Source organism: Cnephaeus nilssonii, assembly GCF_951640355.1.
Source record: "Cnephaeus nilssonii genome assembly, chromosome: 15".
Lineage (NCBI taxonomy): Eukaryota > Metazoa > Chordata > Mammalia > Chiroptera > Vespertilionidae > Cnephaeus > Cnephaeus nilssonii.
This window is the reverse complement of record NC_137086.1, coordinates 42622418-42649013: the sequence shown is the minus strand read 5'-3', so window position 1 is coordinate 42649013 and position 26596 is coordinate 42622418. Positions and strand designations below refer to the sequence as shown.

General features: G+C 43.3%; 1 protein-coding gene across 2 annotated transcripts in view; it reads left to right on the top strand.

Annotated features, from left to right (window-relative positions):
• Nucleotides 1-26596, top strand: part of PAIP2B (poly(A) binding protein interacting protein 2B) — a 60279-nt gene that overhangs the window by 22150 nt on the left and 11533 nt on the right. Inside the window, exons 1-2 of one of the 2 annotated variants that reach the window (XM_079792451.1) lie at nt 14844-14960; nt 15592-15676. The exons of the other annotated variant lie outside the window; for it this stretch is intronic. The gene's annotated coding sequence lies outside the window, so the exon portion shown is untranslated. Of the gene's footprint in view, nt 1-14843; nt 14961-15591; nt 15677-26596 lie in introns of those variants that run through there. 2 annotated transcript variants of the gene reach the window in all.

Sequence of the window (26596 nt, the reverse complement as noted above, 5' to 3'; positions counted from 1 at the left end):
TTTGAGCATCCTTAGAACCATTACTCTGAATTCTTTCTCTGGTATGTTGCTAGCCTCAATTTCATTTAACTCCCTTTCTGGTGATTCCTCTTTTTCTTTCCTTTGGGGATTGCTTTTTTGTCTTCCCATGTTTCCCTGTAATGTTTTAATTGTAGATCCAATTGCTTTGCTATCCGGGTTCTTTTGGGGATGGTGCTACTGGTGTAATCTCTCAGGTCTCCTGGGCTTGGTAATCTAGTGTAGCTCCCTACTTGAGCTATTTGGGTTCTCTTGCTGTAGGCCTGCGAGCTGGAGAGGCACAACTGCAGTGTCTAGCAGTCAGTAGCCGTGGAGGGGGGTGTGCCAATTTTTGCTGTCATGCACCCTTGATTGAAATCACGCGTTCCCAGCAGGGACTCACAGTGGCACCCAGGAACCGTCTGTTGGGGTGATGGGGGTCAGGAGGCCTGCGCTCTGGAAAGGCGTGACTGTGGTGTCCAGAGTTCTGTAGTTGTGGGGTGGGCAGACTCAGCTTTTGCTGCTGCACCTGTGGTGGCTAGGTGCTCGCTCCCAGTGGTGGCTCACAGTGGCACCCACGGTATGTTTGCCAGTGAGGCACACTGAAGCACTATGAAGGTCCCTGGCATTGAAGCTGCGTAATTGAGGTGTCTGGGCAGGTATCCAGGATGAGTGAATTCAGAATTTCTACTGCAGGGCCGCGCGCCCTTGTCTGTACAAAATTACACCCACGGGGGCTCCCAGTGGCTCCCAGGCACTGCCTATGGAGTGGTGTGCCCTGGATGCCTGTGCACTGGAAACCTGAGAATGTGGAGTCTGGAGTTCTGCTGCTGGGGAGCGGGAGTCGCACTTACTGCTGTGGGAGCAGTGCACCTTTGGAGGTGGAGGTCCCAGGGTCCTCGGGTCTTCGGGTGGGGCAGCAGGATTTTGGCTGGGGTGGCTGCTGGGTCGTGGGGCAGTTCCAGGGCCTGTGTGGTTGGTGGTGTTGATGAATTCCTAAAAAAGGCCGTTCTCCCCTTCAAGATGGCATGGGCTCCATGCTGAAGTCCTACAGTCTGGGGAGTGCCTGCAGTGGTGGTAGTCTCTCCCTGTCCAAGAGAGCCTGGTCTGCCAGCCCCTCTGCTCCTATGGGGATTTAACTGTCCCTTACTCACTCACACACTCACCACACACATCCACACACTCTCCTTTCATCCCCTCACTCACTCACTTCCTCTCCCTCACCTCTGTCCTGCCAGCCGCCATCTTCTCAATCTCTTCTCCATTGATTTTTAGAGGATGGAGGGGCATGTGCCCGACTGGGAATTGAACCATGACCTCCTGGTTCATAGGTTGACACTCAACCACTGAACCACACTGGCCGGGTTATAGGATGTTTAGTAATATAACGTATAATTTTGCCAATAAAATTGTTTTTAAAATGTTAAAATAAACATTTTCATTAACTTTACAGAGTAAATATAAGATTAGAGCTGGTTTATAAAATAGTTTCTGAATTTCTCCAAGTTTCTTAGGTCTCTTTTGATTTCAATAATCTAAATATTCATTTCCATATTAATCTATTTTAAGAGCATTGGGAGTAATTTTTTTCCTTTTTTTCTGAGTGCTTGCGTCTGTTATATGATCCTTATCATATTTCTTATCTAGCTTTTTAAATTATGTCATCATGACTACCTGATTTATTCCTCAGGAAAATTGCCACCTCTTAAAGGGTCATGTTTTAGAATTCTTGATTTCTCTACCCCGCATGCACATACCCAACCAATATTTATTTATGGATGAACTTCAAAGATTCATGCTGTGAATACATTTGCAGAGCTCACAAATTCCGCCACCACTACCCAATTTATCTTTTACAAACCATTTTTATTATAGTAGCTTGCATCCTGCAAGCAAAGTTCCTCCACATTCTCAATGATCAGAAGAATCCCACTATAGTCTGGGAACCAAAATTCCAAGGATGCCTCCAGGTTCCAAATTTACTCCTCCTGTAATGGAAAATCCAGCACTGACCTCTCCTGTGAGGCGGTAGTTTCTGATTACACAATATTGTGGTCCCATCCCAGGGTTGCAGGAGCCCAAATACTCCTTGAGAATCTCTCTCCTCACTAGAAACAGACTGACTGTTCATTTAGCAATTAGAGATGTCAGCACAGCAAGCTATCAAGAGAGACAGCAGCTGCTGTTCCCAGGGCAGAGACAGGACTTCAGGACCTAGGGAAATAGGTGGGACAGTGACTCTTAATTTGTTACTTCCCCAGCACTTACATATTTGCATCTTGTATCCTGGCAAGTGGCATGGTAGAGAGGATAGTTAGCCTGGCAGTGTAGGAAGAAAGGAAGAACAGGAATGGTCTCCAAGGGCTCAGAACTAGGTGATGCTGCTGCATCCACTCATCCCTCCATTCAACACCCACCTACTGTTGACATCCAGTATACACTTACGTTTTCCCAACTATTCCCTAATGCTAACATCCAGTACACATTTTTGTTTTTCCAACTATTCCAAATGTATTTTACAACTGTTTTAGCGTGTTATTTAAATGGTCATTGAAATCACTCTTACCATTAAAAACTTATGTTATATTCTTAATTGCATAATGTCCCCTCCTATTCTGTGCTAGGATGATACCTAACACAAAGGAACTTTGGGTATTTCAGCCCTCTTTACAAGTCCTAACTAGAGCCTCTCGAGTTTTTTGCCTTTGTTCCTCATCTTCCTTTCATCTGGTTCCCAGCTTTCTAGCTTTATCTGCGTTTTGTCATCATTCAGGCCTGGCACCATTGCTCTCTCTGGTCTTGGCTTTGGCTCTTTCCTAATCAGTCTCTGTTCTCTTCTTCTGGATCTCTTTTCCTCAGCTGTTCTACTCTGCCTGACCAAACCGGTGCCAACATCAGCCAAACTATGCCTTTGACTTCTACTAGCATCCCCATCTAAGGGGGATAGAACATTTTTGCATTTAGCCCATGGTGGGTGGGGTGGATTTCAAGCATCACAGAGGACCTGACTATCATAGTTAAGCCATGCCAGTGTTGCCCTGTCTTTGCTGTACTGACCACACTTCCATGCCTTCATTCCTGCTCCCATTTTTTCATCTGGCATCTTCAGATTGATGCTTCATTGAACTCTACATATGTTTGGTGCTGTGCTTGAGTCCTCAACTACAACAAGGATTTTCCTACATTCCACTTGTGCTTGGGCAATGTCTTCCTCCTTGGGGTAGGTAGAGACTGGCCAGATCAGAGCACTGATTGTGGGGAAGCTAGGGATTTAATGCTCTATTAAATCATTGCTTAAAGAATGTTTGTTCAATGTTTCTTTAGAGGGAGAGTTATGCACTATGTGGACAGATGTGGAGAAAGACTATAGGTGGCCATATATCACTTGAATACTTGAATCAGGAAAGCAAAGGTTTGCAAATAACTGGACTCAGCCTTCTTAAAAAATAGTTAGGGAGCCAGGCCGGTGTGGCTCAGTAGTTGAGCATCCGCCTATGAACCAGAGGGTCATGGTTTGATTCCTAGTCAGGGCATATGCTGGATTGCGGGCTCAACCCTCAGTAGGAGGCAGGCAGGAGTCAGCCAATCAATGATTCTCTCTCATCAGTGACGTTTCTATCTCTCTTCCTTCCTATCTGAAATCAGTTATATATATATATATATATATATATATATATATATATATATATATACATATATATATGTATATATAACTGATTTATATATATATTATATATAATAAAAATATATATTTTTTATTATATATATATATACATATATATAATAAAATTAATACACTAATCATATTGGAATAGAGTCCAATCTAATGACCTCATTTAAAAAAATAGTTGGGAAGAAGAGAGAAAGCAATATTGCTGAGGTTGAAATGGAGGGAGTGGCAGGGAGAGAGGCCAGTGACCCAGAAGACCACTTTATTCCAGCTGTCCTTGGGGACAATGTGTCCAAAGCCAGCTGCTATTAGTCCCATGCTGCCAATACTGTCTGAGCTCCTTGGACTCTCCAGACTGAAGGTCAACAACCAGAACATCTCCTGAAGGACTCATACTTGCCACCCATCAGCATTGTTTGGGCCCCTAGACCCTCAGCTCCCCTGCCACCTCAATGTCAGAGATTTCAGATGTATACCACCTACAGTGTGGTTTAAGAGTACCCTGTTTTCACCCTCCTCCCTTATCTCCCCACCCCAAGTACGAGTGTCCTGTTGAACATGTGCCCAGCCTGACATCTTACCATGAAGCTGCATTCCCTCTTCGAGCCTGAAGTTCCCAGCACGACCCCAGGAACCTTTGTAAAGAACTCCTACTAGGACTACCAAGGCCTCAACATAGCTCATCACCATATCTGGTGGCATGGGATATTACTAATGCTCATTCACCCCTTCTCTACTCTGAAAGCACCATAATAGAACAACCTGGTAGTTGCTCTATAATCCGGAGGCTTCAGGTGTTGTACCTCTCTGCCCGGGCCTTATCTGAGCTTGTCCGGCATTTTATAGTCTTCTAGACTTTTAGCTTATAATGAAGTTATGGGGGTAACTGTATCTCAGAGGGACTTCAAGTCTAGAAATCTTAAACCTTGTGCCCATTTCTCATGAAAGATGACCCCAGGTCAAATATGATCCCAGGAAATTGGAATTCCAGCCTAAAATCAGCTTTTAGTCATTGTTTCCTAAGGGCTCTGCATCTGTGGCTAGGGCACACATCCCATCACAGCCTGTAGCAGGGAAGTTCTGTTCACATCAAGCAGTTATGTCTTTCTAATGCTCTGGGTTTTCAATCTCATACATTCTAAACAGCCAAAACTGCCGGGCGGACACTTTCTCTAAGGCTCAGGGAGCATGTGCTCAGGTCGATGCCCTGTCATATGCTTCTTGACTAGTGTTAACAAGGCCTAAATATGTTATATAAAGTATAGAATCAAACACAACATCCTTCACATTACTGCTATGTGAAACTTGCACCCTGAAGTCAAGGAATACCTGGGAAGCCTGTATCCTCTCCAACTCTCAGTGCTTCCTTGCATGTTTCTGAGCCAACCTCCTATCCTGGACGTTTTGCCTATTATGCCCTATCTGCACCTCCATAGCCAATCTGTTCATCAGTGAGATTGTCTTCTTCCACAGTCATGTCATTTCTGACCTAGCGTCTAGTGTGCCTTCCAGTTTAGAAGGGCACATCCTTGAACACTACACAAGAGAGTAATGACCAAACAGCACACCACATCTGAAGACTCAAAGGGAACCTATCATCAACATTGCTTGGCAGAGTACCTCGTCAATGCAGGGTTTGCGTTTAACCATTTTATCCCTCTCTAATCAGAGCACCCCCACCATGTCCCCACATCTCCCTGCACTACCAACCTGAAGCTCCACAAGCTTCATAGCAATGATGCTTCAACCATTCTCATATCCACTTGACCTTGAGTCCTCAAACCCACCAGACCAGCCTGTGGATCAGTACTGACCGAATAATAAAGATAAGTATTGCTCACTTTAATTCAGTGTCTTCCCTAGAAATTAACAAGCATCCTCTGAGTTTTACTTCCAATCTGGTCTTTTTTTAAAATATATTTTTATTGATTTCAGAGAGGAAGGGAGATGGAGAGAGAGGTAGAAACATCAATGATGAGAGAGAATCATCGATCAGCTGTCTCCTGCATGCCCCACACCGGGGATCCAACCCTGACCTCATGATTCATAGGTCAACACTCAACCACTGAGCCACACTGGCTCCAATCTGTTCTTACTCCAGTACAGCTCTCCTCAGCTCTTGATTCTTGACTTTGCCATCCTTTGAGGCTTTGTTCTTGCCCGTTGGATTCACTGAATGAACCTGGTTTTCTGGGATTGACCCATCGAGTGCCTTGTATTCACTGCTCTGGTCCATCAGTCATGATGGGGTAAGTCAGGCTGTGGTCACAAACAATCTCCCAAATTTGTTACTCATTCTGTATGTCAAATGTGAGTCAGCAGGGGGCTCTGCTCATTGTAGTTACCAAGAAACCTAAGCTGATGGAGGCTCCATCTAAACACCCGCTACATCATCACTGTGGTAAGAAGAAGAAGTGGCATATAATGTCTGGATCTTAAGATACTTGTCTGGAAATAACACACATTGCTTCTATTCACATTCCGTTGGCCAAAGCTAATTACATAGAGTGCAATCTACCATGAGTCTAGAAAAAATACTGGGGTATTTGGTACTGATGAACAGATTCAAATGACAGGCACAAGATCCACTTGTTATGGCTCATTTGCTTGCCACCCCCAGTGTCCAGTCCCTTCTGTCACTCCTTGTTCTTGGAAGAAACTTCCATTCCTTCACCCATATTCACTCGTCCCACCTTGGCTTACAACCTGGCTCCTGCTCTCTACATTGCCCCTAAAATTAACTTCCTGGCATATAATCTCTATTTTTGCCTCTGATTCTGGTCTCTGCCTTCTGGCCTCAGGCCCCATTAACATGGGAAGGAGGTGCCCTGCCCACATACTATGCCTGGAACCCACCAAAACTAGATTAGTCCTTGTCTATCCCCTTTCTGGCAGCGGTGGTTTAGACACCCAGAGTCCCAGACTTGCAACTAGAGGACAAATACCAAAGCTGTGTCCAAGGAATAGTGCCAAGGCTAAGGAACTCAGCCAAATCTAGTCATCATGCAAGGAGCCAGAGGCAAGTAACAAGATCCTGAGACAAGGTCAGGTAGCTGGGAGACATGAGAGTAAAGACCAGCAGGGAAGATGCTGCAAATAGAAATGCCATAAACATGGTCCCCTATTCACACCTTAGGGTTTTCTAATTAAACGTCCTTAATCAAAGTAATGCTACATATGTTTTACAAAATCAATTGGTTTTGCCAGGCTTTTTTTTTTTTTAACCAGCCTTTTAACAAAAATCACCTGTTCCTCTGCTCTGCCTTTGAAGCAAAATTTTTCAACTTCTTTTAAAACCTATACATGTATTTATTTACCTATTTTTCATATACATGTATTTATTTACCTATTTCATATACACTGAGTGGCCAGATTATTATGATCTTTGAACGCATAATAATCTGGCCACTCTGTGTGTGTGTGTGTGTGTGTGTGTGTGTGTGTGTATACATATTAGAGGCCCGGTGCATGAATTCGTGAATGGGTGGGGTCCAGCTAGCCTGGCCGGGGGGATGGGGGGGTACATGGGCGGTTGGCCAGCCTGCCTTGTGGTCAAACTCCTGGTCAAGGGGACAATTTGCATATTAGCCTTTTATTATATAGGACTAGCAGCCCGTTTGCACGAAGATTCATGCAATAGACCTTCATTCACCTGGCTGCCTGCACCAGTTTTCTGCCGGCACCGGGGACCCAGGCCTTGGCTGTGGCCACTGCCTTCTGCCTTCTTTCAGGGTCGGGGCCTGGCCCCAGGCGGCAGCCTTGGGCTCGGCTGCACCCCAGCCTCCCTGCTACGGATCGCAGGAGCTGACCCCCAGTGGTTGCCTGCAATCCGTGCAGGCTCCCTGCTGGTGCCCAAGGCCGGGAAAGCCTCCTGCGACAGTTTCCTGGTGGGCGTGGCTGGTGGGTGTAGCGAAGGTACAGTCAACTTGCATATTACTCTATTATTAGGTAGGATTATTATATAGGATATACACGGAGTGGCCAGATTATTATGCGTTCAGAGATCATAATAATCTGGCCACTCAGTGTATATATTTATTTACATAATTCATATATATTGAAAGCTTGGTTATATATTTACTCACTAGAGGCCCAGTGCATGATTTAATCATGCACCTGGTGCACCAGCGGGCTGGCTGTCCACCGGTGCACCAGGCCTTCCGAAAGCCTCTGGCGCGGCGGAGGCTTTCGAAAGGCCTTGTGCCGGAGCAGACGGCCGGCCAGCTCCCCCGCTTTGGCTTTTGATCGCGGGGGAGCTGGCCGGCTGTCCGCCGGTGCACCAGGCCTTCCGAAAGCCTCCGGCTCAGCGTCCTGCTGGCCCAATCAGCTACCCCGGCCACCCTGAGTCCCGCCCCCTGCGCCTCCTGCTGGCCCAATCGTGGGCGTAGCGGAGTGATGGTAATTTACATATTACCATTTTATTATGTAGGATTTTAATTTTATTTTTAATTTTAGACTGTTTAGTATATCACCTTTCTTTTGTGCAATATGGGGATTTAACTTTCTTATGTTACTACATACTTTCTTACTCCCTATCCTCCCAATGTGGTTATATCTCAAATTTTGTTAAATCCATAGTGAGTGTTAAAATGATTTTTTACTCTAAATATTTTCATAGAAGCAACAGAATATAATGAGTATCACTAAGAACTCTGGAGATAGATTGTAATTCTGCCTCCACCCCCAGCTCTGTGCGATAAGCTAAATAATGTCTCCTCAAAGATGCTCACATCCTAATCCCCAGATCCTGTGGATATGTTACTTGGTAAAAAGGGACTTTGCAGATGTGATTAAGGTAAGGATTTTGAGATGGAGAGATTATCCTGGATTACCAGATGGACCCAATGTAATCACCAGGGTCCTATTAAGAGAAAGGCAGAAGAATCAGAATTAGAGAGAGAAGATGTAAGGTTGGAAGCAGAAACTGGAGGGAGAGAAGATGCTATGCTGCTGACTTTGAAGATGTAGGAAGTGGCCAGGAGCCAAGGAATATAGGTGGCCTCTAGAAGATGGAAAAGGCAAGGCAATGGATTCTGTCCCAAAGCCTCCAGTTACAATGCAGGACTGCAGACACCTTGACTTTAGCTTATTGAAACTTATCTTGGACTGCTGCCCTCCAGAAATATCTATATATTAAAAAAGCCTAAGCGACCGTTACAACGAAATGACTGGTCGCTGATGTGCACTGACCACCAGGGGGCAGACGCTCAATACAGGAGCTGCACCCAGCCCGCAGGTCCTGATCACTGATGGGGCCTGCCAGCCAACCTCCTGGTCCCTCCCCTGGCCGGCAGGCCTGGATCACCGGATCGGGCCTGGGCCCCCAGGCTGGGACAGGGAACCAGGGGTGGGTGGTGGCGGACATGGCACCTTTCCCAGGGGGGCCAAGAGCCGGCTCCCTCCTCAGGCTGGTGGCCAACCTCCCGGGTCCCTCCCCTGGTTCCCCCTCCCCCCAACACCAGCAGGCTCCGATAGGCCTGCCGCCCGCCCACCGCAGTGGCGATTGGCCCCTCCCCCTGGCTGGCAGGCCACAGCTGGGATGGGGAACTGGAGGTTGGTGGTGGCAGATGTGGGTGGCGAGGGAAAGAGGAGGCGGGGAGGCAGGGAGGCGGGGCACCTGATGGCCCTGATAGCCAGCCAGGCCTAGGGACCCCACTGTGCACGAATTTCATGCAACGGGCCTCTAGTAAGATAATAAATTTGTGTTGTTTCAAGGAATTAAGTTTGTGGTCATTTGTTTACAGAAGCAGGAGCAAACTAATAAACTGTGTCACCTTCAACAAGGTACTTAAATTCTTTGCCAAAGATTTTTTACCTACAGAATGAGTTGTGGTAAGGATTAAATGAGTTAATAAATGTAAAACATTTAGGACAGTGCCTAGCATATAGTAAGTGCCATATATATATACTAGAGGCCTGGTGCACAAAAATCATGCAAGAGTAGGCCTTCCTTCCCCTGGCTGCTGCCACTGGCTTCCCTCTGGCACCTGGGACCTGGGTTTCCCTAGCAGCCCAGGCTTTGTCCAGGAAGGTAGTCCAGTCTAATTAGCATATTATGCTTTTATTGTTATAGATTTGCTATTATTGCTTGCAGCTAAACCACCAAGAGAAGTATGGTTTTGTGTCTTTTCTTTTGTCTTTTCCTAGAGCTTGTAATTCCCTCTTAGTCTTCTATGCATTTGTGGCTAACTCATCCACAGCTAATAAAATTGCCTGTCAATATGACCATACGTATCGGTAACCTATCCATTCCATTTTTTTAGGCGGAGACATCACTCCTAGAGTCCCATGTTCTCTTCTCCCTGTAAGCAGGTTGCCTGCTGCACAGCTGTTGGCCCTTCTTTGTTATTCTGGGGATTTACTTCATTCTTCTCTTCTGTTAGATCTGTTTTCCTTGATTCAGTCTTTCTCTCTCTTGTTTTCCCCTCTCCAGCTTTATTAAGGCATAATTGTGTCTTCCTCTTTCTTGATTTACTTTCTAATTTTGGTAGTGCACATCCTCCAATAGCTTTGATGAAGGGTACCTGAGAGGTAAATTTGTTGAGAACTTGATTGTCTAAAAATGTTTTTATTCTACCCTCACACTTAATTGATAGTATGGCTGGGTATAGTTTCTAGTGCCATAGACTGAATGTTGGTATCCTCTCAAAATTCATATGTTGAAACTTAATCCACAGTGTGATGGTATTTGGAGGTGGACATTTCCTGCCCTGCTTGGGAGCCAGAGGTATGGAAGACCTCCTGTTGTGCACAATAAATCTCTTCATGTCTTCTTGGCATGTGTATGGTGTCATCATTATTGACATTTGAATCCATTCCTCATCTGCAGAGTGACCACAGCACAACTCCACCACTTACTAGCTGAATGTTCTTGGGTAAATTATATAATCTTTTTTCCACCTGTTTTCTGTTTGTAAAATGGGGATAATAACAGCAATTATGCTGTTGTATTAAAGATTAAATAGGTTAATACACATTAAGTGCTTAAAGCAGTACCTGACACATAGCAAAAATTCAACAAGTGTTATTACTGGTGAGAACTTTTTTTATTCAAAGTTTTAGGCACTTGAGTTCTTCCAATTAGACTCAGGTTAATTCATTTATGAGACATATTTTTGGTATTTAATGAATATCCTTCCCTCTGTGCTCTACTTCTAGAACATTTCTCACACATTGTCTCCTATTTTCCATCAAATTTCCTTTTTATTTTGCATTATGGGACATTTCTTCAACTTTATCTTTCAGCTCTTTTGTGGCCTTTATATCTATTCTCTTTTTAATAGTAGAATCCCTATTTGTGTGTGTGTGTGTGTGTGTGTGTGTGTGTTTTTTAAAGAATTTTTAAATATATATTTTATTGATTTTTTACAGAGAGGAAGGGAGAAGGATAGAGAGCTAGAAACATCGATGAGAGAGAAACATCGACCAGCTGCCTCCTGCACACCCCCTACCTGGGATGTGCCCGCAACCAAGGTACATGCCCTTGACCGGAATCGAACCTGGGACCCTTCAGTCCACAGACTGATGCTCTATCCACTGAGCCAAACTGGTTTCGGCGAATCCCTGTTTTTTAGCTAGACATTTCTCTGAAGAAGATATACAAATTTCCAATAAGCCCATGAAAAGATGCTCAATATCACTAATAATTAAGACAGTGCAAACCTAAACCACAATGAGATACTATTTTACATTCATTAGAATAGCTGTTGTTTAAAAAAACCAAACAAACAGAAAATAAGTGTTTGTGAGGATATGGTAAAATTGGAACACTGGTACACTATTGGTGGGAATATAAAATATGCAGCTGCTGTGGAAGACTGGCTGATCCTCCAAAAGTTAAACATGAAATTACCATATGATACAGCAATTCTGCTTCTGGATATATACCCAAAAGAATTAAAAGCAAGTATTTGAACAGATCATTTGTACACCAGTGTTCATAGCAGCATTAATCACAATAGTTAAATTCCATTAATGGATGAATGGTTAAACAAAAGGCGGTATTTACATATGCATATACTCTTCAGTATATATAAATAGTATGGAAAATTATTCAATTTTAAAAGAAAATGAAATTATGATACATGCTGCAACATGGATGAACCATAAGACCTAGTAAAAGAAACCAAAATGGACAAATATTGTATAATTCTGCTATGAGTAGTCAAATTAATAGAGACAGAAAGTAGAATGGTGACTTCTAGATAATGGGGGAAAGGGGACATGGCGAGTTATTGTTTAATGAGTACAGAATTTCAGTTTGGGATGATGAAAATGTTCTGGAGATGGAAGTGGTGATGGTTGCACAACAATGTGAATGTTCTTGTGAACTCTGATGAACTGCATACTTGAAAAATGATAAAAATAATAAAATACATGTTATGTGTATTTTACCACAATAAAAATTAAAAGAGATACTCTTCAAGGATGGAAATTTATCATTATAACATCAATAGGATGTGGGGAAGGGTTGATAGACTCCTCTTGTCTCCCTCTCTCCAACTGACACCATCCCCTACAACTTCATAACTGATTATTGTCTTCATAACTGATTATTGGGCCTTTGGACTCCTATTTATTCTGAATATTACTACCAAATCTCCACCTGGCTATTTCCCTCCTGTCTTTTTTGGCTTCCATAGTTTCTGGTAAGAAGTCTGCTCTGTTTCCTATCTTTTTACCCCATATATGTAATGTACCTTTTTTCTCTGTCGGTTTTTAAGATTTTCTCTTTATCATTGGTGATATCCAGTAATGAATTTATAAGAGACAGTATTAGTGATAGGGAGGGAAATGACAGGTGCCCACCAACTACATCTCATTGCTATTCTGTAATAAATCTTAATCATTGAAGAGTATTTCTGGTTGTGAAAGGATACCATATGGACCTGAAGACCCTGTTTTTCAAAGCTATGAGATAATGTAAACTCCTATCGCACCATACACCTAAAGGCCACTTTAGGAAAAGAAGTAGTGTAGGGTATGGGGAAGTTATCTTGAAGACAGTTTGTTGTTTTTTTCTAAAAGAGATGTGTTTCACCTGGCTGGTGTTGCTCAGTGGTTGAGCATCAACCCATGAATCAGGAAGTCAGGGTTTGATTCCTGGTCAGGGCACATGCCTGGGTTGTGAGGTGTGAAGTAGGGGTTGTGCAGGAGGCAGCCAATCAATGATTCTCTCTCATTATTGATGTTCCTCTCTCGCCCTTTCCTTTCCTCTCTCTGAAATCAATCTATACTAATAAAAGGGTAATATGCTAATTAGACCATGTAGAACTTCTGGACAAAGCCACGGTGGGGGGTGGGGGGCAAGTCAGAGGTGGTTAGTGGCAATCTGGCTGGCAGGAGAGCAAGCAGTTAGGGGTGAGATTAGACCGGCATGGGGGAGCAAGCAGTTAGGGATGAGATCAGGCCAGCGCAGAGGAGCAAGCAGTTAGGGGGCGATCAGGCCAGCAGGGGAGGGCAGTTGGGGGCGATCAAGCCAGGAGGGGAGCAGTTAGGGGATGATCAGGCTGGCAGGCGGAGGCAGTTAGGGGCGATCAGGAAGGCAGGCAGGCAGGTGAGCGGTTAGGAGCCAGTGGTCCCAGATTGTGAGAGGGATGTCTGACTGCCGGTTTAGGCCCAATAGGGATCAGGCCTAAACAGGCAGTCAGACATCCCCCGAGGGGTCCCAGATTGGAGAGGTTGTAGGCCAGGCTGAGAGACACCCCTCCCCCACTGCACAAATTTCGTGCACCAGGCCTCTAGTAAAAATATAAAAAAATAAGAGATGTGTTTCTTGTAGGACCCATTTAAATTATTTAATCAGATAAAGCTTAAAACAAGAGCAGGCAATCCTGAAAGGATCTATACTTAATAACACACATTGGAAATATATGAAGCAATGTGACTAGTGCAATGTCCGGGCCCTGGTTATCAATCACCTTCCCACTCTTCACATTATTCACATCTCTGTTCAATGCTGCTTCCTCAAACAGCTCTTAAACTAATCATTCTACCCAAAATAGCCCATTTCCTCAAACATTCTTTACCTTGCTTTATTTTTCTTTGTAATACTTAATCACAAGATGACATTTTATCACTTATTGGTTACCAGTTTATCATCAGTTTCCTCCACTGGAGAATAAGTACCATCTTCATTGTTTTAGTCATATCAACTGCTCAGAGCACAGATCAGAGCATATGCTCAATAGTACTTGTTGACTGAATGAATTTAATTATGCATATATTTATATTATTTATATGAAGTACATATTTAACATTTGTTGCACTATTATGTTATTTAATCTGGCATTAACTGTCGTTTTCATTTTTATCAATTATCCACTCATTGTGCAATCACTTACCAAACCTCTACTTGGAGTTATGTATATAGTTAGCATGCGAGGTGGGGAGAGACCAAAAATGTATAAAGTAAGATGTCCATGAAGAAGTCCCCACTTCCTGATCAATAAATTAGAAGTCCTTAGCAAGCAAAGATTGGACACCCTAAATCCAAGGGGGAAATAAGATTGTATGTTTTCAAAAACACTCCAGTAGTTAGGTTTGTTTCTATAAATGCTTCCTTCCACTCCCTCAAACAGCCCAACTCCCCAATTTTCCGCCAGAGCCATCTCCAATCCAACCTTACTGAAAGCTCCTTCCCTGGAAATTGACAGCTGGGGAAATCCCACTAAGGCCCGCCCCTCCTGTTATACTGAGTGGCACAACCTGTGGGAGGACTTGCTGGATCAACCAATGGAATAAAGCGGGAGCAGGAGCCTGGGTAAACAAACGCAGAGGTGCTGCTCCTTGGGCTCCTCCCAGGCGGACACCCAATGCTTTGGCCCAATGCCTATCCAGGACTAGCAAAGCGTGCTTTCAGCCAATCAGAGCCGGTGTCTCCCGCAGGGAGGAGCTCCACCTGGAGGGAAAGAACGAAGGGAGCAAAGAGACAGATGTTAGTACCAATCAGAAGCTGGTACTTCTGAGGGAGTGGGCGGGAACTACTTCACACTTAAGCCAATAAGCACCACACGTGCCCTGTTAGGTGACTGAGCGGCATCCTCTGCGGCCCAATAGACGAATAGGGCGGTGCCCAGCAACCAATAGCTTGGGTTCGGGGGCGGGGCGAGGAGTCCGTGCGCTTTAAGAGGCAACCTGGCGAGTGGTAGGGCGCTTCTTCGTGCTGTGGCTCACGCTCGGATAGGGGAGGCCGGGACTGTTCTGGCTGCGACGATCTCTGCGGCGGCGACGGCTGAGGCTATCGGAAGAGCGACCGAGTAGGGTCTGAAGGAGGGGCTTCTGGTCAGCTCAGGTGGGCTCGGGCGCCCGGGCTGCTGGGGAGGGGACCCGCGGGAAGCGTCGCTCTCCAGGTTTGGGGGGCGCCCTGCGCCTCCCTTTCCGCCGCCCTCGGGCTGTGAGGGGCGGCGCGCGCCTGCCCGAGCTCCATTGGGGAGGGTCAACCGGCAGGTCCCACGTCGCGTCAACTGCGGTGCCCCTTAGCCCCTGGGGGGCGCGGGGGTTCTTAAGTCGTTTTTTTTTCTTCCTGCAAAGGCGCGCTGTTCATCTTCCACCCCCAACTTCCCTGAGCCCCCTCAGCCCCCTTCTAACACTCGGGCTGAAGTCTCTGGCTTGCGAGTCCCTTTACTACGAGGCCAATGAAGCAATGCTGCATCCCTTGTCCCCCTTCCCCGGGTGGGAAGTGGGGGAGATGCGCACTTGGCCCCTCCCCCATTCGCAGGCCCCCGTGCGTGTTTTGCGTTTCTTCTGCTCCCACCTCCCCTTTGACTCCAGCCCTCGATCTGGATACCTCATTTGCGTCGGGGACCTTGGCCACTTCTCTGCTGCCTTCCCTTCCGCGAGTGAGTCCTTTAACCCTCCTCCCACCCCCTGCCTTTCATCCTCATCTCTCACGGAAACTAACATTTTCCACTTGTCCCTTCCAGGCAGCTGGAAGGTGAGCACCAGAGAAGCAGAATACACTGTACCAGGGAAACTTTACAGTGGGAGCTTTAATCGGTTTTGTTAAAGGTAAACCATTCTTGTCTTACTTAAAAAACAGCATTGGGTCGTTACGTCCTCTCTAGAATCCTCGTCCCAATACAGTTGTTTTGGTGACAATTTCTGAAAATGCAGGGGAGAAGGATTTACCGACAGCAGGAAATTTAAAATGTATTCTTATTTTTTAAGTAGACAGACTTGGATTACATTTTCAACAGCTTAATTGGAGGTGGCAGAGAGTTTTGCAGTGGGAGGGCCTGACCACTCTAGTTGATCGTAAATGATAGAACATACGTTAGCACAATGTGATTTGATCACACTCAGCCTGTGGATGATAATAGCATTGAAACTGTTTAAAAATAACATTCTCTATTCCACTTTCCCCGAGAATTTGTATTCACCTTCATGGTGTATTATGTTGGGTTTCAGTCGTGTTGATTGCAGCCATATGTTCTAGATGACAGTACAAACTATGTTGTGCCTAAATGAAATTATGCCAAGACTTTTATGGGGGGGGGGGAGGGGAAGTAACTCACCACACTCAGATTTGATTGAGACTTTAGAGTTTTAAAAATGCTAACCTAGGTATTGCAAGGTTTTGTAAATGAGGGTTTTGTTTGGGGGGATGGGGGAAATTGAAGTATTGGGATAAGTCTGATGGCTCCTTAGGCTGTGCATGTATGAGAGAGAGTGCATGTGGAAAAGAGAAAATACACGTGTACAAAACCTTGTAGATTCTAACAGTGCTTAGTTTCATGGCTTTACATAAATTGGAATTGTTTTTCCTAGTTCTCAGTGGTGAATTGTAAGCAGTGAATTTAATCATGGCCACACTGTTTTGGTCAGAATTTTGCAAGTTTTTGTGAAAAATTCTTACTGTTTTTCTCATTCTATTTGTAACATATATATCAGTGTGCTTCCTTGTATTTTGCTAGGGTAAGACTATATGTTGTATATAGAGAAGTAAGTCTAGTAGAGTGAGTTAAAAGGAATCTTTACTATGAAGAGGCATCATTGTTTGATGGACCATATGTTTGAACCCTGTTAATAAATCACACTAAAAAGAGGAGGATCTTAAAGCTATTTCAACAAATCCCCAGGTGTTTAGAACCATAAAAAGAATTTCTCACAGAATTACTAGCAGTCAAAAAAGAAAAGTCCTGGACAAATAACAAATTTATGGGTGGGTCGCTATTGTGAGTGAGTTGGTATAAGGCTGCAGTTGAAAACCAGAGTTACTTTTGTACTTTCTTTTCCTGTGGATTTGTACTTATAAATTACGTGTTTGCAAGCTTAAAGGACTATAGTTATGATTTCTTCATAGAGATCTTGCCTTTAAGGAGTTCACAGTGTAATGGAAGACCTGTAACTAAGAATGAAAGGGAGAAGCTCTGCAGTACAGGATGTGAACTGTGGCCCCGGCCACATCTACTGCCCTGGACTTTCTGGCGTGCCATTTTCCTGAACCTACTTGTTTATGCCACACACCTTGGCTTCTCTCTGTGGGTGCTGTTCTCTCCTCTTGAAGGCCTTTTCCACCGTATATGTGCCTGATGAGGTTCTGTTTTAAAATCTTCTTGAAGTTTGCCCCTGACCTCTACTCCATCCAAATAATTGTTTTTTTATATCTTTCTGTTATTTTTTAAAAATAAATAATGACAGTGGATTCACATTATTCACAGTAATTATGGCCTATAAAGTCACCTAGATCACTAAATTAGCAAATAATGAACCATTGCTCTCAGGGGAAATAATCTTAAATACTAAATACAGTTCATCCTGGTAGAGTCTGTTTTCTTATTTTTAAAAAGTGAAAATGAGGCTCAGAAGTGTTAAGTGACTTCCCTGAGGCCACCCCCCAACAGGTGCTGGAGTTAGGATTCAAACCCTTTCCTCCTGGCTCCAGTGGCAAAGCTCCTTGCACTGCACTGCACTGCCCCCTACCGTTTGGTCCTTTAGTCATCTCAATATGAGAGCTGAAAGAAGGCAGAGAGCCCTGCCTTGTTCTGCGTAGCTGGAAATTTTTGCCATTCTGTGCATGTCTGTAAATAACCGTGAAAGTGCCATTGAGTATTGATTTTAGGATTACAAATAAATTTTAGCAAGTAGGTGAATTCTTAAATACAGGATCCACAAATAATGAGGATCAACTGTACTTGTAAATGATCCCTGGAGTCTATTTCCTGTTAGCCTTCCTCCCTCAGCTCCCCCTCCCCCCTGTCCACTGTAGATTCCTTAGCTTCTTTGAGAGTTCATTCACTTATTCTTTTATTCAACAATTTTTTATTAAGCATTTACTATAAGTCAGGGTCTGGTCTAGACTGTGGTGAACAAACTAGAGATTAAGCTCCTGCCCTTATAGGTGTGTTAAGTAAGAGGGACAGATAGCTAGCAGTCTAGAGCTCAGGGGAGAGGTCCAGGTTGGAATTATAGATGAACTTGACCACAGTGAAACCTATTGTGCCCCCTCCCACTTCACATCCCTTAGAATACTGACTTCCAGGACATTTCTGTTCTACTCTGTGCATAACACTTCCTTTTGAGCCAAGCCATGTCCTAGATTATTTCCTTAAAATTCAATCTGTCCTTAGTTAGGACTCTGAGTCTTGGTCCAGTCTTTTATTGTCAAAGAAGTAGGATTGGCCCAGTCAGTGTGGCTCAGTCGTTGAGCATCAACCTGTGAACCAGTTAGGTCACATGCCCAGGTTTCAGGCTGGAACCCCCAGGGTGGGGAGTGCAGGAGGCAGCTGATTGATGATTCTCTCTCATCATTGATGTTTCTATCTATCTCCCCTTCTCCCTTCCTTTCTGAAATCAATAAAAATATAAATTAAAAAATAAAAAGAAGTAGGATTGGTTTCATGCATTATCTGTCCCACAGACTATAGTATATACAAAAGAACCCCTTGGGGACAGTTTCTTCAGAAGACAGTTAAGACTATGGGAGTCCTTAGAGTTTCTTGAATGTCTGTGCAATTCAAATACCTATCACGTGATCATAGATAATGTTCAGTAAAGCACTTAACAAAGTAATTGACACATGTCACAGTATTCCATAAATCTTCCTTTTGGTGTTGCATGTAATATAGTGCACTTATTTGTTCATATGGCTCTCTTCCTTCCTAGACTATGAGCTCCATGAGGAAGGATTCACATCTTCATTCTTCTATCCTTGGCACTTAGTTCAGTGCCTGTTATATAGTAACTAGTGGCCCGGTGCACGAAATTTGTGCATGGGGGGGTCCCTCAGCCTGGCCTGCACCCTCTCCAATCTGGGACCCCTCAGGGATAGGGCCTAAACCGGCAGTCGGACATCCCACAGGGATCAGGCCTAAACCGGCAGTCAGACGTCCCTCTCGCAATCCAGGACCACTGGTTCCTAACTGCTCACCTGCCTGCCTGCCTGATCACCCCTAACCACTCTGCCTGCCGGCCTGCTCGCCCCTAACTGCCCCCGCCCCCTGCCAGCCTGCTCGCCCCCAACTGCCCCCCCCCCCGCCGGCCTGATTGCTCCCAACTGCTCCCCCTGCTGGCCTGCTCGCCCCCAACTGCCCTCCCCTCCTGGCCTGATCGCCCCTAACTGCCTCTGCCTCGGCCCGGCCACCATGGCTTTGTCCAGAAGGATGTCCGGAAGGTCTCCCAGTCTAATTAGCATATTACCCTTTTATTAGTATAGATGCACAAGTGTATGACTTGAGGAATTTCTAACTGTTTCTGAAAGGATGGGAATATATGAAGGTTTCCTAGAGAAGGTATTTCTTAAGCTCATTCTTAAAGGATAAGTAGGAATGTCTTACAAGTGAATAAAACTTGAGACAGCATGCTAAGCAGGGACCAGCAGGTGCAAAGGCACAGAGATATGAAAAGATAATGAAGGTTACTGAACATTCCTAGTTGATTAAAAAAAAAACCACACACAAAAAGCAAGCAAACGGAAATCACTTGAGGAAATAACTATGAATGGGCTTAGCTAGAGGGCATGTCACAACTGAATTAACCATGACCACAGCTGCTCAGCTATGAATGCAAGTTTTAGGGGAGAAACTTTCTCAAGTAGTTGGCAGGATATCAGTAACAGTTTAGAAATACAAGTATTGAATTCTGGGAACTATTACACTACAGTGAAATTATTTACTTCATCATGAAACTTACATGTGTTCCACACTTTTCAAGGTTCTCAAAATATAATCAAACTTTATTCTGAAAGAGCTCACAAGCTAACAAGAAGAAAGGTGGATGAACTGATTTATCATATGATAAGTGAGGTAATCTATATATATATATAAAAGACTAATATGCAAAGTATCCCCTCAGGAGTTCAACCAGGAGACTGGGAGTTCGATCGCTTGCTATGATGTGCACTGACCACCAGGGGGCGGAGTGGAATGTGGCAAACCACCAGTGGCAGTGGGGGAGTGCTGAGGGAGCAAGGGAAGGAGGAGGCAGGGAGGCAGGGAGGTGGGCAGGGCAAGGGAAGGAGGAGGCGGAGAACAGGGAACCTGATTGGCCCTGATCACAGGCCAGGCCTAGGGATCCTACCCGTGCATGAATTTCATGCACCGGGCTTCTAGTATATGAATAAAATGCTGTCTAAGGAGAAAGGAATAGTTAGTAATATAACTATAGTTAGTGCTGGGAGAAAATTTCTCAAATGAGGTGATAATTGAGCTAGGCATTGGTAGGTGAAGAGAAAGGAGTTCACTAAACTGAAATTAGGGATTCTTTAAAGAATTAATATTTTGTGGAAGGAGAGCTTTAAGAATTACCCATTTTGGTATCTGTTGTGGGTTTTAATTAAGTTACACTTACTCAAACAGTTTTTCTAAACACAAAATGTGAATAGTTATAATAGAAGAATTTTGTGTCAAAATAAACTTGTTTAACCAAAGGTTTCTGTAATGCTGGACTTCTCTAGAGCCTTTATTGTATTGTCCATTGTGAATTGTGGATCTGCAAAAAGGTACATTACATTTACCCATGGCTTCTCCTTCCCTCTCCCCCCTCCCCCACCCCTGCAGCATACCTAAACATCTTTTGGAACAGTATTATATGAGACACTAGAGGCCCGGTGCACAAATTCATGCACCAGTGGGGTCCCTTGGCCTGGCCTGCGGGGTCGGGCCAAAACCAGCTCTCCGACGGCCAAAACCAGCTCTCCGACATCCCCTGAGAGGTCCTGGATTGTGAGAGGGCACAGGCCAGGCTGGGAGACCCCACGAGTGCACAATTGGGGCCAGGGAGGGATGCGGGAGGGGCGTGTCCAGCCCATCTCGCTCAGTCCCGATGGGCTGGACCCCAGCAGCAAGCTCACCTACCAGTTGGAGCATCTTCCCCCTGGTGGTCAGTGCACATCATAGCGACTGGTCGACCGGTCAATTGCCCCCTGGTGGTCAGTGTACGTCATAGCGAGCGGTTGAGGAGCCTTAGCATATCATTAGCATATTACACTTTGGTTGAACAGACAACCGGACACTTAGCATATTAGGCTTTTATTATATAGGATAGTTTGAGGAATGGTGCATTAAAATATATTTTTACCAAACCATGATTTATTAGTGCTCTCCACGTGCATTACAAAATAATCTGTAGAATCTTATAGGAAAGAAGGAGAGACATTTGGAGAGAAAGAATGTATTCTAACCAAGTTATCATCTTGGTCAATAAGTTCCAAGTTTTTAAAAAGTTATATAATCACATACACCCTCATTGAAATGTATGGCTTATTCATATTTTGAAATTCCATTGGTGACACCCTGGGGTGTTGCAAAACCAGAATAGAAGTCAATGCTGGGGCAAAGGCAAAGATCTTGAAAGTGAGAATCTTCCAACTTGAGAGGATGCTGCTTTTTTTTATGCATTCATACTGGGTCATATTAGACATACATTTTGCCAATTAGGTATTTTATTTAGGTGCATACTGAAAATCCACACCCTCTTCTGACTCTGGATTTTTGGGTATTGTATGCCAATGTTCTCCTTTCAGTAAATTTGATTATATGAGTATTAGGAACTGAGTCCTTATAACTATGTAATTTTAACTCGTGTCAATTTTGTGATTAACTCCCGAGAAATTGTTAAAATTAAGGAAGCAGCCCTAGCCAGTTTGGCTCAGTGGATAGAGCATCAGCTTGCTGACCAATGGGTCCTGGGTTCGATTCAAGCCAAGGGCACGTACCTTGGTTGCAGGCTCCTCCCCGGCCCTGGACAGGGCTCGTGCAAGAGGCAACCAATCGATGTGTTTCTCTCAAATCGATGCTTCTCTCTGTCTTTCCCTCTCTCCTCCACTGTCCCTAAAAATCAATGGAAAAATATCCTCTTGGGTGAGGATTAACAAAATTAAGGAAGCAATGATCATGTTTTTGATAACTCACTGAATTTGAAATGAGAAGATCTGGATTTGAAATTTGTCTTTGCCAGCTTTCTATTTGAATGACCTTGGGCACATCTACCTAACCATCAATTGCCTCCATTTCCCTTTTGGTTTTTTGTTTGTTTAATATATTTTTATTGATTTCAGAGAGGAACGAAGAGGGAGAGAGAGAGAGAAACATCAATGATGAGAGAGGAGCATTGATCAGCTGCCTCTTGCATGCTCTCCACTGGAGATCAAGCCCACAACCTAGGCATGTGCCCTGACTCGGAATTGAACCGCAACCTCCTGGTTCATAGGTCAACACACAACCACTGAGCCATGCCGGCTGGGCTTTAATTTCTCAAATTTTAGACCATTTTGCATTTCTGGACTGAGCCTATTTAAACAAAGTGGTTTTATTTTTAAATAAATTGCTTGATTTTATTTGCTCATGATTTATTTGAACGTATATGTTTGTAGCATAAAGATAGGTCTAGTTTTCTTTTGTGGTATTTTTGTTATTTTTAATGTGTTGAGTTACCTGTATACTAACCATTAGAAAACTCTTTTCATGTCTTTGTGCTCTGAACAGTTGCATGGGAATAGCCTGCCTTTTTAAAAAAATATATTTTATTGATTTTTTTTACAGAGAGGAAGGGAGAAGGATAGTCAGAAACATCGATGAGAGAGAAATATCCATCAGCTGCCTCCTGCACACCTCCCACTGGGGATGTGCCCTCAACCAAGGTACATGCTCTTGACCGGAATTGAACCTGCGACCTTTCAGTCCGCAGGCCGACGCTCTATCCACTGAGCCAAACCGGTTAGGGCTAGCCTGCTTTTTGAAAGTAGGTGTTGTGTGGACTACAGACTGGTCTTGCCTAACATTTAAAATGCCATTATTTCAGGGATAATGAGTTTTAACATAGAGATTTTAGTGTAAATAGGAGCAGAACAGAATGTAATTATCCAGTGAGAGCTGACTTGAGTTTGATAGTGGTGTTCTTGGTATCTTTTTATTACAGAGGCTAGTACTGTGGCAGTATACTCACTATTTGAGAGTTTATAGGACCTTTGTTTTAATATTGAACAGATATAACTGTTTAATTCTGCAGTCTTGAAGATATGCTTTATTTTCACTGAACGCAAGTTATGCAGTAAAACTTTGCCATGCTAGAAACTTATGAAGAATGGGATCTTTTGATTTAATTTTATTAACTTAGAAGTATAAAGATGAACAATATCCTAAACTTTAGCTCCCTGTCGAATGTAGTTCTAAGGTAGAGCAAATAATTCCACTTTACTTCTCTAATAAGTTTGATATATTAAGACCTAGTTGATTAGAAATTATAGAATCTCTAAAGTGTCTGAGGCTCACTTTATAAAGATCCCTTTTTAGGACTTTAGATGTGTGAAAATGTATTGTATATAATCAGGCTGGATGGGAACTGATACCTAAGTATACATGTCAGATGAAATCTCTCATTGCAGCTTGTTTTCTTATTTAACTCATAAAAATAAAACACATTGGCTTGAGGGTGGGAGTTGTGAGGAGATTGTTTTTTAATTGGATGTCTTCATTTCATATTAAGATGGAATATACAATATCCCTGGCTTTGGACCTACAGAAGGAAACATATTTTTCTACTTGCTGTATACCAGTGATTCTCAAACTTGAGTTTGTTTCAGAATCACCTGGAGGGCTTATTGCAACACAGATTTCTAGGTTCAAACGCAGAATTTCTGATTCAACAGGTATAGGTTTGGGCCTGGGAGTCTGCATTTCTAACAAGTTCCCATCTAAGGTGATACTGATGCTGTTGAGAACCACTGTTGTATACTAACTGTAAATACTAGAAATCTGATTCTAGATGAAAGCTGAATTTGGTGTGGGAGTATGCAGAGGTGATGGAGCAAATCATGAAAGATCAACTTTCTGCTCCCAGCATAGTGTTGCATTCAGTTAATTAGTAATATACAGTGACACAACACAATTCTCTTTTCATGATTGTCTTAGTCAAATGTCAAGTGAGAGAATGTTTCATTTACAAGGCTTAGAGACCAGAGGACACTGGTCAGATAGAATTTTGTGATTAATCCCATGAAAATAGGAGTTATTTATATGTCCCTTTTATCACTCCATCACTTACTATTTAGCCTTGCTTTTAGAAGGGTCCAGTAATTTTTTTAATGTTAAAGAACTTTGACATTTACTAAATTGAAAGTTTTGTGTGCATTTTAAAGATATTTTTGAGATTTTTTAAACAATAACTTAAGAGAATAAGAGAAACTTTAAAAGAAAGAAATCACTGGAATTATCTTATTGGAATGTTGGAGAATAGAATCTGCTGCATAAAACATCAGAAGTGGATTTTTGTCTTAATGATTTGTCATTGCATTGTTTGAGGTAATACTAGTAATTCTTGTAATCCCCTCTGCAGATGAAAAATGAAGGCCAAAATCATAGACCTGGCATAAAGCTGGACACAGGAGACAGTTATGAAGGAATAGATAGATATACACACATATGTACATATTTAACACACATACATACACACATATATTTTTAATTGTTTTATTTTTATTTTTAAATAAAGACAAGATACCTGTGCTGAACTTAGGCATCATGTAGAAGCTTCAAGTTGAAGAGAAAGCAAACTCTGGAAGCCACACCTGTTCATAGAGGAGATTAGCTTCAACAAGTTTTTCTCGCTTGTCTGCTACCTAATTTCTGTTGTTCTCCTAGCAGCCTCACTTTTCAAGTTGATCAGCTGGTCCACACTGACTATTGAAGACAGTGGGTTGGGCAGACTCCCTACTTGGAAACATTCCTGTTTTGTTCCCCTTTTCCCTCAGACAAGTCTTTGACCGAGGAAAAGAAGCGTAGAACTAGACCCTACAGACTAGACCAGTGCTTCTGAAGCTTGGCTGCATATCGCAAATAATTTCTAAGAGTGATTAGATCAGAGATACTCAATCTTTAGGATTTCACAGGCCAGTAAATTTTCAAAAATATTTTGAGGACAACTAGGATTACAACTTTTAAAGTAAGGATTGTAAAAACATTCTAATTAATATCATTTTATATAAGGATATTTTAACACCAAAAAACATAGGGAAGCCTTAATTCAATACAAAATAAATTTAACTTTATGAAGAACACTATGTAGTCCTAATTTTTCTTTTTTCTTTTTTTTTTAATCCTCACCTGATGATATGTTCATTGATTTTTAGAGAGAGAGGAAGGGAGAGAGAAACAGTGATGTGAGAGAGAAATGCCGAGCAGGTGCTTCCTATGCACACCTCTACCCAGGATTGAACCCACAACCTTTTGGTTTATGGGATGACGCTCCAACCAGCTGAGCCACCTGGCCAGGGCAGCATTTTTCTTTAGCCTTGTTCCTCTATGCCCATTAGCAATATTTAAGAAAAATCAAGAGTTTTATAGCATAACCATTCTGGAACTAAAGTGGGGGAAGTATGAGAGAGTAGGGCAGTGGCTAAGAGCATGGACTTTGGGGACAGAAGAAAACTGCTCCTGTTAAACTCATCAGAGACCTCTAAGGTCCTAAATTCTATGGACATTCCTCGGCCTTCCTCTTGACCTTTCAACAGCCTTCAACACACCCCTGTACTGGGTATATTAGTTTCTTGTGGCTGCTATAACAAATTACCACAAACTGGTGGCTTAAAACAACATAAACGTATTATCTGCCAGTTTTGGAGGCCAGAAGTCAAAACTCAAGGTGTGTCCAGGCTGCACACCCTCTAGAGGCTGTGGGAGAAGGAAAATCTGTTCTTTGCCCCTTTAACTGTTGTGGCCGTAGGCATTCCTTGACTTGTGGTCATTTTACTCCAGTCTCTGCCTCTATGATCACATTTCCTCCTCTCTGTCTCAAATCTCCCTCTGCTTTTCTCTTACAAGGACACTTATTGGACTTAGGGCCTACTGGGATAATCCAAGATGATCTACTTATCTCAAGATCTTTAATTTAGTTCCATCTGCAAAGACCCCTATTCTAAATAAGGTAGCCTTCACAGGTTCTAGGGATTAGGGTGTGGGCTAACCTTTTGGGAAGGCTACCATTCAACTCACCATCCTGGGATTCTTTCCTCCCTTGATTTCTGTGATGACACACTCTTCTGGTTTTCTTCTCAGTTCTCTGACTTCTTCTCAGTCTCCTTTTCTAAGTCATTCTCCTCCTCTACCTGACTTTAAAATGTGCATACACATCAGGTCTGGGTCTTGGACTCTCTTCTCACCTCATTTTGCCCTTTGTCCTTAGGCAATATCTTCTAGTCCAGTGGTTCTCAACCTTTCTAATACCCAGACCCTTTAATACAGTTCCTCATGTGGTGGTGACCCCCAACCATAAAATTACTTTCGTTGCTACTTCGTCACTGTAATTTTGCTACTGTTAATGAATCGTAATGTAAATATCTGTGTTTTCCGATGGTCTTAGGCTCTACAGCAGCGGTTCTCAACCTGTGGGTCACAAAAAAACAAATATTTACATTACGATTCATTAACAGTAGCAAAATTACAGTGATGAAGTAGCAACGAAAATAATTTTATGGTTGGGGGTCACCACAACATG